We start from the raw sequence: 11,389 nt of genomic DNA, 5'->3' as shown, positions 1-11,389 counted from the left end.
GTATTGTTTTCTAGGAGAACAGACAAGCTGGCATTCATATCTACGATTTCTTTCAGTATTAAATAAGACAGATTGCAGGAAGCATTGGGACACAGGTCATGCAACTACATGATTCATAATCTAAGGAGAAATGTTTGGGGTTTTATAAAGAGACTGTTTGTTTTCAGCATGAATACAGAGCGAGGTCAAAAAACACATCCCAGGACACTTGCTATCAAATAACAAAAAAAACCCCAACAAATCAGGCTGAGGCTTGGCATTTGGCTGCAGCTCAGCCGAGGGGCTGGATCCTATAGCCAGGGGCTCTGGGGGAGGTGAAGCTGTCTGTGCCTCTGTCCCTTGAGGCTGGGGCTGTAAGAAAAGCACAGCTGGGAGGGCAGGCAGGCCTGGGAGGGTGTCCCTCAGCTCAGAGGAGATGCAGGGAGGGCAGGGAGCTGTCGGAATTCAGGACATCCCTCTGGCTGTCCTGGACTGCCAGGACCCCTGACAGGGGGCTGAGAGACCCTGGCACAGAGCCCAAGACACCTGTGGTGTTGATTATGACCCATGGAAAAAATTACCCACCTTATAAGTAGAATGATGGTGAATTTATCACAGGGTGAAAAATAGATTTTTTAGAATGGGGGTTCAGGGGGCAAGATGGAGGAATCTGTGCGTGTCCAGCCTTTCTCCTTCTTCTTCTTCTTGGCTCCATCTTCTGCTGTGATGGTGGCACTTTTGGATTGGTTTAGAGTAGGAGCTCACTGTCTAACACAGGTGATAGGTATTGGGAAGTTATTGTAAATAATGTTTTATTAGTTTTTAGTATAGAAAGACAACACCACCCTGAGAGTGTCAGTGGGCTCTGTCTGTCCTGCTGAATGGACCTCGGCAGGTCAGGAGAAAGAATTTTACAGATGAGTTAACAACAAACAATCTCGAGACTGAGAACTGAAGAGCTCTGACTCCTTCTTCAACTGCTGGGCTGGGAAAAGAGACTTTCTCAAATATCTTGGGGTCACTCTGACCAGCTGGAGCCCCAGAGGGAAGCTGTGCAGAAGCCGCAGTGGGCGGGGGAGCCTCTTCCTGCTGTCCCCCTGGGCAGGGAAAGCCATTCCTTCAGGCAATTGGGGCACATATATCAGCAGTTTGAGCATGTTTGTGTGAGTGTATCGCAGGGAGTTTGAGCACAGGAGCTCACAGCTCTCCAGAACCTCGCGGGGATGGGCCCGCAGCAGCCGCGAGCTTTGCTTTGGCCACAGCGCCAGTTTCTGTGCCAAACCCTTCTCCCTGAATCCCATTTATTTATTGCTGAACGTCAGTTCTGAGTTGTGAATTCTGAGTGTGCCTTTTGAATAGCTGCTTTTAAACTGTTCTTGGAGTTTCAGCAGAGAGTCAGGATTGTTTTTCTTAGCCAGCAGGGCCTGCTCCAGCTCCCAGGGACATTAGTGGAAAGATGCTGACTGATTCATGATGTGCTGGAGCAAGGTCTATAGGAGTAACCATGCAGAGATGGGCTTTTCCAAGACATAACTGTTATCAGCACTTCATTTGGTAGTGAGCTTAAAAATGATAAAGATCCTGAGAATTCCGAATTTACAGAGCACTTTTCTTGAGCATTTGGAGTGAGCAACGGTGACTTTTGCCACTGGAAAAAAATGATTTGTGGGTTTTCCAAATGATACAGAACAGTTATTTCAGTGTTAAATACTATATATATATATATATATATATATATATATATACATACACACACACACACATATATATATACACAATTATAGATATTATATATTGTTTGTATTTATAAATACATAAATAAATTTATAATTTATTATAAATTTTATAATTTTATCTTTACATTGTATTTTAATATATTTTATATTTACTATATATAGTAAATATATTTATATACTATAGTATATATAATAAATATATATACATAAAGTACATTATAGATACTATACTATGCTATAATATTTTAATATATTAAATATATTTTATATATTATAATATATAAAATATATAGATAGTATTATATTTCGTTTTTATATATATTATACTATAATAAACATAAAATATATAATTTATAGATATTATACTGTATTATAATATATAAAAATATATAATATAAAAATATATAATATCTCATGTATTTATATATACTAGATAAATAGTATATGCTATATATAAATACTTAAATACTTAGAAATACTTTATACATATAAATATATAAAAATATATGTAAGCACTATATACTATACACTTGTATTTAAATATACTATACTATATTATATATATATATAACATATATAATGTATTTATGTATACTATACTATAATATATATATTTACAATATATTTTATTTTATATATATTAATTATACATAAGTTATACTATAAGTTATATTATATTTATAACATAATATCTGTAATAAATATATTTATATACACTAATTTTTTAGGTCCTTGCATACTCAGAAGCAAGTGATGATAAAACTACAACATTTTTATGATAAAACTACAACATTTTTATGATTTTTTTTTTCCCACAAAAATACACTTTGCATGCAAACTTTGAGTCTCCTGTGTTCTCATGTGTGCAGTGCACTGCAAGTATTTCTGCACAGCTGTGGAGGAAAGGCTGATGTGCAGAGCTTCATTTGCTCCCTACATGTTGCAATAACACTAATACACCTTTTACTCTGCACAATGGCTTGTACTTGGGGAATTGTGCTTCCATCCAATTTTCTTGCAAATAATGAACAAGTTCCTCCAGGTTTATTGGCACTACCCTGAGCACGCTTTTTTTTTTTTTTTTTTTTTTTTTTTTTTTTTTTTTTTTGGTGTAAATTATTTATTCTGCTAATTTAACAGCAAACAGTCCTGGCTAGTGAGCTTAGTGAGGCAATTTCATACATATTGGCTGTAGGTTAATTATTTAGGGATTGAGATATCTCTGGTAATGCCAAATAAGTACAGACCTCATCAGAGAAAGCAATTGAATGTGTCCAGCTTTTCCAAATCTCAGATCACGCAACCATTATTTGATGGTCATTAAGTTTGGTGTTTTATTGCAAAAGAACACAAATGGGGTTTTTTGAGGTAGCCCACGAGTTAACCCTTGTAGCTCCTTTCCCAGCAGCTTTTTTTTCTCCCCCCAGGAGGTCCCAATCAACTTATTGATCCCTTTGAGCCAGCTGACCAGAACGTTCCAACGCACACGTTCTGTTCCTGTGGAAATGGTGGCTGTTAAGGATGTTTTTGGATATGTGTCTTGGGGGATAGCTTAATGGTTTGGAGGCTTTAGGCACAGGAATGCTGAGGAGGCCACAGATAAATCACGTTTAGGACTACAATAAACACCCTCTGCTGATTTCTCTCTGAGGTAGTGTGCAGACACACGCTGGAGATGGCTTTGTAATTGTCACTGTGCTTAGGGAGAGATTTTGATGCCAATCATTTGTAAAACATGAGATATCTCATGTCCTATAGCATCACTATCCGGTTTAATGGGTATCGTGTCCCTTCTTTAATTCAATGAGGAAAACATTCTGAGGACTTTTCAGCTGGCATGCCATAACTGGGTGATTCATTTGAGGGAGTGGACCCTGGGAAGACAATGCCAGAAAAGCAGAGTGAGGAGAAGGCTGTGAGCAGGGCTTGGTGTGGATAACGTGTTGGGGCATGGCTGTTTCTCTTCTGCCATCTTTATTTCTGCAGCAAAATTTCTGCTCTGTGCTGTGCCTGGCTCCCAAAAAACCACTCAAGAAAGCCCTGCAGAAGGGCAAGGAGCTCTCATGTTCGGGTTCTAACACCTCTTCAGTAGCAGCTGGAGGGGTTTTATTTTTTAAGGTGGGGTAATTTGCTCTGTAGGCTGGTTTTTTGGGGGGGCAGTGGGTGTTTGGGGTTTGTTATTCCTTCTCTTGATGCTTGATTTGGGCTGTTTTTGCGTTGAATACACGCGTGGATTCGTTTTTCGTGCTAAATTTAAAACGAGTTGCAGGTGGTGGGGAACATTTGAGCTGCTCCTTTTCTTTTCCTAAGGCAGTTCCTTCTGCAGTTTTAGGCCAGCCTTGACAGGAGTGCTTGCTCCCTTGGAGAAGAGCTGAAAAGGTGCCCTCAGGAATGGGTTTGTTAAGGTCTGCCCAAGGTTGCAGGTTGGAATAAAGGGGTGCTTTGTGCAGGAGCTGCTGCTGTGTTTGGGGCAGTGCAGGTAGGGGTGCCTGTGCAGAAGGTGCACAGCTCCCAAGCTGCATTCCCAACTCCCACTTTACTCCCTGTTGTACCTGCTGGCACGGGGGCAAAGCTCACAGCCTGTCTGCCTGGAAAGGAGGGCACAGGGCTGGTTTGGATGCGCTCAGGCTGATCAGGGAAGCTTGAAATAAGGACACCTGAGAGATTCAGGGGTTTCTGGGTGGGATGTAACCTTTAAAAGCCTCGAGAGAATAGCACATGGTCTTTCAATGGCATGCCTTTCACCGAGTTCCCTCATTTTCACCTTGTTCTTTGGTGTGAAATGTTTAACAGAGATTCCACCTGCCTGTTCCACAAGTAGGTCAGCATTTGATAACTGCATTAAAATTGTCGTTTCCTAAATCCTCTCTCTCACCATAATCCTGCCTGTCCCTCTCAATGTTCCTATGTTCTAAGGCACCGTTATGGAGAAAATGTGGAGTCTTTTTTTGGGTTATTTCTGAGTTGTCACCCACCATGAAGGTGTTTTGGTTTAGGTTTGGGTCACATCTCTTCCCCAAAAGCCTCTGAAGATAGACATCACGGATATGATGCCACATAGGGAAGGTTTTGCCATGTAAAAGTCCATGTCTTTTTGTATTGCTCTGGAAAAAAACCCCACAAAGTGTTTGGGCCTGTGAAAGTGTCTTAAAGAATATATTTGGAATATTTAAATATATTTGGTAATTTGACTCTTCAGCCTAACGTTCAGCTCATTTTCAATGTAGCCTATCCCTTCTGGTGTGACATTACTGAAAGCCTCCTGATTAAAGCCAGCTCTCTTATGCATACTTTACCTCTGTGACCTATGAGTAGCTTGAAACCATTTGAACTCTGTCTAAATTGGATCCCCCTGGTTGTAAGTGTTACTGCATGTCAGTTCTGTGTCAGTTGGATGGAAATCTTGCTGCAGAGGATGAAAGTTCACAGCTCAGTATTAATCTACTGGGCAAACTACATCTAATGCCTTCAGTTTTCTTGAAATATAGCTCCTGATGACCTCTGACAGGTAAAATACAATGCAGGATTTTCTAATATTCATTTTCAGTGTAGCTATTTAAAATAAGGCATGTATCATCCTTCTGTACCAAATAAATGCTGTGAGAGACAAAATTAAGAATAGTGACAAGTGGATTATTGGACGTGGAGACTTTGGTTAATAAAATATGCCTAGGTCCATTACTCCACAATTGTCCTGGAATAGGACATGCAAATCCTGGCTGTGCTAGGGGAGGGTGTGTAGGGATGAGCTGCTGGCTGGGATTCCCTCGGTATCTCTTGGATAAGACTTTCAAACTGCTGTGTGAGCTTAAAAGAAAAATAAATTCCTGAAGCTGCATGGCTTCTGGAGCAGGCAGCATAAATCACGGAGTGCTGGTGGAGTCTGTCTCCAGCTCACAACCAGGAACCTTGGATTTAGCACCAGCTACTGTTTTAAAAGAGAATTTGTGCAGCTTGGATGACACCATTATCAAGATCCTGTGCTGTTGCACAGTGACACCTTTGCTCTTGTCACTGTTAGGGAGAATTCCAAGCACATTACATTTGGGGTTGCTTTTGAAGGGCCCTTTTTGGGCTCAAAATCCGAGCCTAAAATAGGAAAAATGCAATGATAGGTGCAGGTTTGCAAGTCTGCAACTTCCTCTCACTTCTCTGTAAACTAACAGCAAAACTCATACCTCTTTCATAGCAGCAAGTTTGACTTCTAAATATTTCTTTAGAGTGTGAAAGGAAATGGATCCTGCATTCCTTGCAAATCCCAAACTGTCTCTCAAAGGAGTGGGAAGAAAGAAATCCATCAGTGAGCTCTGCTTCGCAGGGGGATGCTGCTGGTGCTGGGAGGGATGCTTTTCAGGCACTAGACAGGAATCCAGTCAGTTTTCCTCAAAGCCCTGCTGCAGTCCCACTGAGAACTGACAAAGTGGGCCTGGAAGGAGCCTTGGGCTCTGCAAGGAGCCTGGGCTTCAGCCCTCTGTGTAAAGAGAAATTTCAGTCTTTTGAGGGTGTACCTGCTCAACAGCATCTCTGGAGCCCTTCCAGCTCCTCTGGTTCTGGAGCTGCAGTTTGTCTTTACAAAGAGATAAGTCAGATAAAATATCCCATCTGATGACTCTCACCCTGTCACTCCTCTCAGGGAGGTACAAAACAATGGTAATAAATCAGCACTGCTATGGCCAGAGGTATTTTAAGACAGTGGCAGTCAGATCAGTTCTTGGACTGTTCAGGAGCATATTTTCCTCTTGTTTCTATTTTTAAACCCAGGCTTCTAAAATCCTGACAGCCTGGCTCTTTTTCCTGTGACTCACACAAAGAGATAAATTTTTGATTACAACATGTGCAAGGGCCCAGAGCCCAAAACTTTCAAGTTCTCTTCTGTCAGGGGCTCTGAGGCCTGGAATTGAAGGATAGATATCAGATATTGGAGATGCTCCCTGTGGGTGCAGAGTTGGGGGTCACACTCATCTCTGGGAGACCACAGCTCACCCAGAGGCAATGCCACAGGACTTTTCCCTGAGTTCCTGCACACTTTCTGACATAAATACAGAATTACAGCGCAGGGGCTCTCACAACAATGTAACCAGAACAAAGTATTTGAAGAAATGTAAATGAAGCAGCTCACAGACTATGACAATCTGGTGGCTGGTGGGTTTTAATCATTGATTTTTTTTTTCTGTGTTAATCTGGCAGTATTGAACATTCAGACCCGACAAATAGGTGGAAAAGAGCACTCTAATGAAAATCCATCAGAAAATAAGGGAATGCTGCAAAGTAGCAGGAGAGTGTGCAGGTGGATTCTGGGCTGGAGGAACCAAAGCAGGGACTGACAGCAGTGATCTCTCCCCTTTGCTCTTCATTGGCTCACACACTATTCATTTTGATAGAGACCCCCAGGTAGGGAGAAGTAATTTTCCCTTTGTACAACTCCCATGTGTGGGAAATTTTCTTCTTAAGCTTAAAGAGAGGGCTTTATGACCAGCCAAACTTGAAGGAGTAGAAGGAAGCCAACAACAGTGAAGAAAGTACTGTGGTTTCATGGTTTTTTGCATATGAAACAGCTGGCTAAAAAATCATGTACACTTAAAGTTTTTTATATCCACAGCTAATGTCTAATTTAAAAAATAGGAGCTTGATCTCAAGGCAGGGCAGAATGTGTGCTCTTTTCAATATTTTCAATTTGACTAGAAGGATTTCAGTGGCACAAATGTGATCCTGTATTGTCTGCTCAACCTCAAGTATAGCCCTCAGCCTGAAGCTTGGACAGAAGCTTAAGTATATTCTGAGTGTTATTCTAGATTTGTCCTTCTCAAGGCTAGCAGCTTGTTCTAAATGGGAAGAAATCACTGTCAGATGATTAGCTAATCTTGCTGGTGGTGGTAGAGCTGCAAGCTGATCTGGAGAAGTTTTGTGGCTGGATTTCTTTTAAAAGCTGGAGGGTTTTGTGGGCTTGGCCCTGTGCTGGGTATGGGCTTGTGGAAAGCTGAAACTGAACCCCTACTTGTTCCTTTGTCTTCTGCATCACCACGTTTGTGTTTTTAGTGTTTTCCTTTTGCCTTCTCCCTCCCCGAGGTGGGACATCCCAGTGGGTGGTGCAAACAGAGCCCGAAGCTGGGCAGTCTGAATGCACAGCAGGAATCCACAGGAGCCCTCCCTGGGGGCACACCAGGGCACCCTGGTTCAGTTCTAACCGAGCCTTAGTGCTGATTTCACCAGCTGGCTTTCTCTGACAAGGCAGTTTTCCGAGCATGGTCGCAGTTTTGGGTGGATCACAGAAGTCACAGAGGATGGAATTGTGATCAGTGGGTCTGAGGGAGCAAAGAAGCGCTGGAAAACTCCTCACCTGCCTGCTCTGGGTTAGCTGGCAGGGTAAATGACTTTTTAACACAAAGGTTTTGAGGTCACCTCACGGGAAAGGAGATCAGAACCCACGCCTAGATTAGTTTAGAAACCTGAATTTATTACCAGAAAGTGCTCTCAGGATTCTACTTAGCATTTTCCTACTAGACCTCCTATCTGTATATTCCCTAGTAGAAAAGAATCTTCTAGATAATATCTTCTAGATATTAGATATTATTTATCTATCAGCTTTCTAATTAGGCTTATTGATAATTAATCTGCATGAATCCATATGCAGAAATGGCTCATTACCATTCTCTCAAAACGTGCTACCGGACATGCAAGAGACGTTTGTGTCTGCTCATTTTCCATTTCACGGTTTCTGCCATCCCTGGGTGGGGTTGAAGGTAGAGTTTAGTTAAATTTTCAAATTTTAGAAGTATCCACTGCTCGGTGTTGATATTGTCTTTTGTACATGAAAATGTTGATGACTGTAACGAGGGATACGTATTTTAATTTAATAATAACACTGTTTCTATAATTTCTGTGTGTTTTGTTTTGTTGTTTATTTGTGTGGGGTTTTTGGGGATTTTTGTGTTTGGTTGTTGGGTTTTTGGTTTTGGTTTTTTTTTTGTTACTTCCCAGTCTTTGCTCAGCTCTGCAAGCACACTGAGATGTGTCAGGAGGAATAACATATAGCTTGCAGTCCATCATCTGCATTCCCTTTGCATTAGGTGTAACGCTGGCATGAAAATCAGAGCCCCTGCTCCAATTTTTCCAGCTGTCTCTGTCTCCCTGTGATCTTTTTGTACAAATTTTCTGGCAAGTCTACGAATGTGCACGCTTATATCCCTTTCTTGGGCATACGTGCACATTTTTCTATCTCAAAACACGGGTAGAACTAAATAGAATAACTCATTTTTTTCCCCAGTAATATGAGTGTGCTTACTGATGTAGGTAAACATCAGTAAACAAAACATACATCTGATCTACAAAAATTACAATATCTTCTTTCTTTGTCCTCTTGCTCTCAGATCTCTATGTAAGTTTGTTTTTGTTTTCATTCAAAATGTATGAATAAAGCAATATCAGGATCTTTTTACTGCCATCATCAGGTCTTATTTATACTTTTACAGCTTCAGGAATTGTTAACTTTTAGGCAATAAATGTCATCTTACTTCTGAGGTCATATTTATTTTATTCCCCTCAGTAATATTATTGCTTTAAAACTGTAATATGTTTTCTATTTTGGTGTTCTCCTGTTGCCCCCAGGGACTGGAGCTCTAACTAGGATTGGCCACGGTGCTGTTCTTATTCTGCACATGGTTCTGGGTAGGCAGGAGAGAGTGCCAGGGCTGAACATGATCTCCTATGGGAGCAGCTCCTGCCAAGGTTTTGGGCTTGAACAATTTGGAGGAGACGTGATGTCACTGTCTCCATCAGAGTTGTACTGTATATTTGTTTCAAAAATAACAATGAAAATAATTTCTTGTGGGTTTCCCTGATTTTTTTTTGTATCTGCTCTCTGGTTTCACAGCCTTTGCACTGCGTTGCTTGTGTCCTGGTGGTATTTCTGTTTCATTATTTTTCAAGCAGAGTTTGATGACACTGATTTAGCAGTTTCTCACAGTTCACTGCTCCAGTTTCCATCAAATTATACTTGTAGTTATACCAGACACTTTCATCATCAATTTCCATATGCCTCAAAGACATGCAGGGCCCAGTTTGCCAACCCTGAGCTCAAATTCCAGACAATAACTGGGATACACGATTTCTCTTCTGTGGGTGCCTGAAACAGAGTGGAACATCCCTCAGTTCTTAGCAAGTGTTTTCAGCCTGGATGCATTCAAAATCCAGACAATAACAGGTAAGGAATATTGAATTTTTTTTTTAAATGCCAAATCAAGGGATAAAAATGAGCACTGACCAGAGCTGATGCTGTAGGACCTTCACCATTCCTTCCCAGAAAGCTGGCTTACATTAGAGCACTGCCTGTGGATTTAAGGTTTGTTCTTTCCCCACAGAATGGGAGGATTCCTAAGCAACATGAGCTGTATTTTCTGTACAGCAGAGTCTGATAATGATGATGATTAACCCACAGTAAAGATTTTGGCTTCAGGCTCTTAGGTTTATGTGTTCCTTCAGATCAGCAGTGTCACCAGGACATTTAAAGTGACAAGGCTCCTGAGAAAGTCTTTTCCTCCATTCAGGGAGCTCAGATTGGAAAAGATGTCCATGTAGGTGTCCACCTGAAAGGCTTTCTGTTATGCTCATCCTACAATTTTCTGTCAGGGCACCACAGTTCTGACCCAAAGGGAATCTGGATGAACCAGAACGAGCTGCAGATTTGCTGGAGAGCACGGTTCTTCTTGTCTGTCAAAAGCATAAAGTTAATTATGCAAGGCATGAAGTGAAGCTCTATTTGTTTGGATGTAAAGAGGTTAACTCTGAGTAGCTGTTGGCAATAGTCATCATCATCATCAGATTAATTTGCCAGTAAATCTGCAGTCTTCAAAAAAAATATGTATTGAAGATAGCACATCAGTAATACTCTCTCCTCTGCAATACCATGTAAAATGCTTTTCTTGCACTGAGAAATAAGGCCTATTTTCAGGTTTTCAATTTGCTTTCCATGTGGAATTTTGACTGATTTGGAGAATTTCATACATAACTTTCCATGCAATAGGGACCTTCTCTCAGGGACAGAGAGAAGAATTTTTCTCTGTCTGCGGGAATTTCGGTTTGTGGAGCCTGACATTTGAAAAATGCAAAAGAAAACCACTTGACAGAATCTTCTGTCTGAAGTCAGAGGGACAGGGGTAGAGTGCAGACAGGAGGCCACCTGGTATCAGTGTGACTCCTCAGACCCAAGGGGACACAGTTCATGTTACACCCAGGAACAGAGGCAGTGTGTGACCAGGGTCTGCCACAGGAGAGAGAATCTCTGTGAGGAACAGGGCAGGGAGTTAAATAAGTTAAAGGTCAGGGAGAGAGAGGTTTGTAAGGCAGTCTTGTGTAGTAGCAATTCCTGTTTTCTGACACACCATCATATTTTGGTACAAAATTGTTTGGTACAAAATGGGCTTGGAGTGCCTGAGCTGCAGGTGAATTAAACTGAAGGTTTTCCCATGCGCTGGCTTTTACTCAATGAAAAATTGAGTCAAATGATAAACGAATGAAATGATACAAGGATCACCTGGGGATAAAAGGCATCCATCCCCCTTCTAAACAGGCAAATTGCAATGCAATAAATAGGATGTTAAAACACCCACTGGGGTGTGTTCCCTGCCACAGCTCCCTGACCAGAGTGTGACCTCCAAAACCTTTCCTTGAAGTGTGCC

This window comes from Fringilla coelebs, assembly GCF_963513975.1.
Source record: "Fringilla coelebs genome assembly, chromosome: 6".
NCBI classification, from domain to species: domain Eukaryota; kingdom Metazoa; phylum Chordata; class Aves; order Passeriformes; family Fringillidae; genus Fringilla; species Fringilla coelebs.
Note: the sequence above shows the minus strand (reverse complement) of the source record.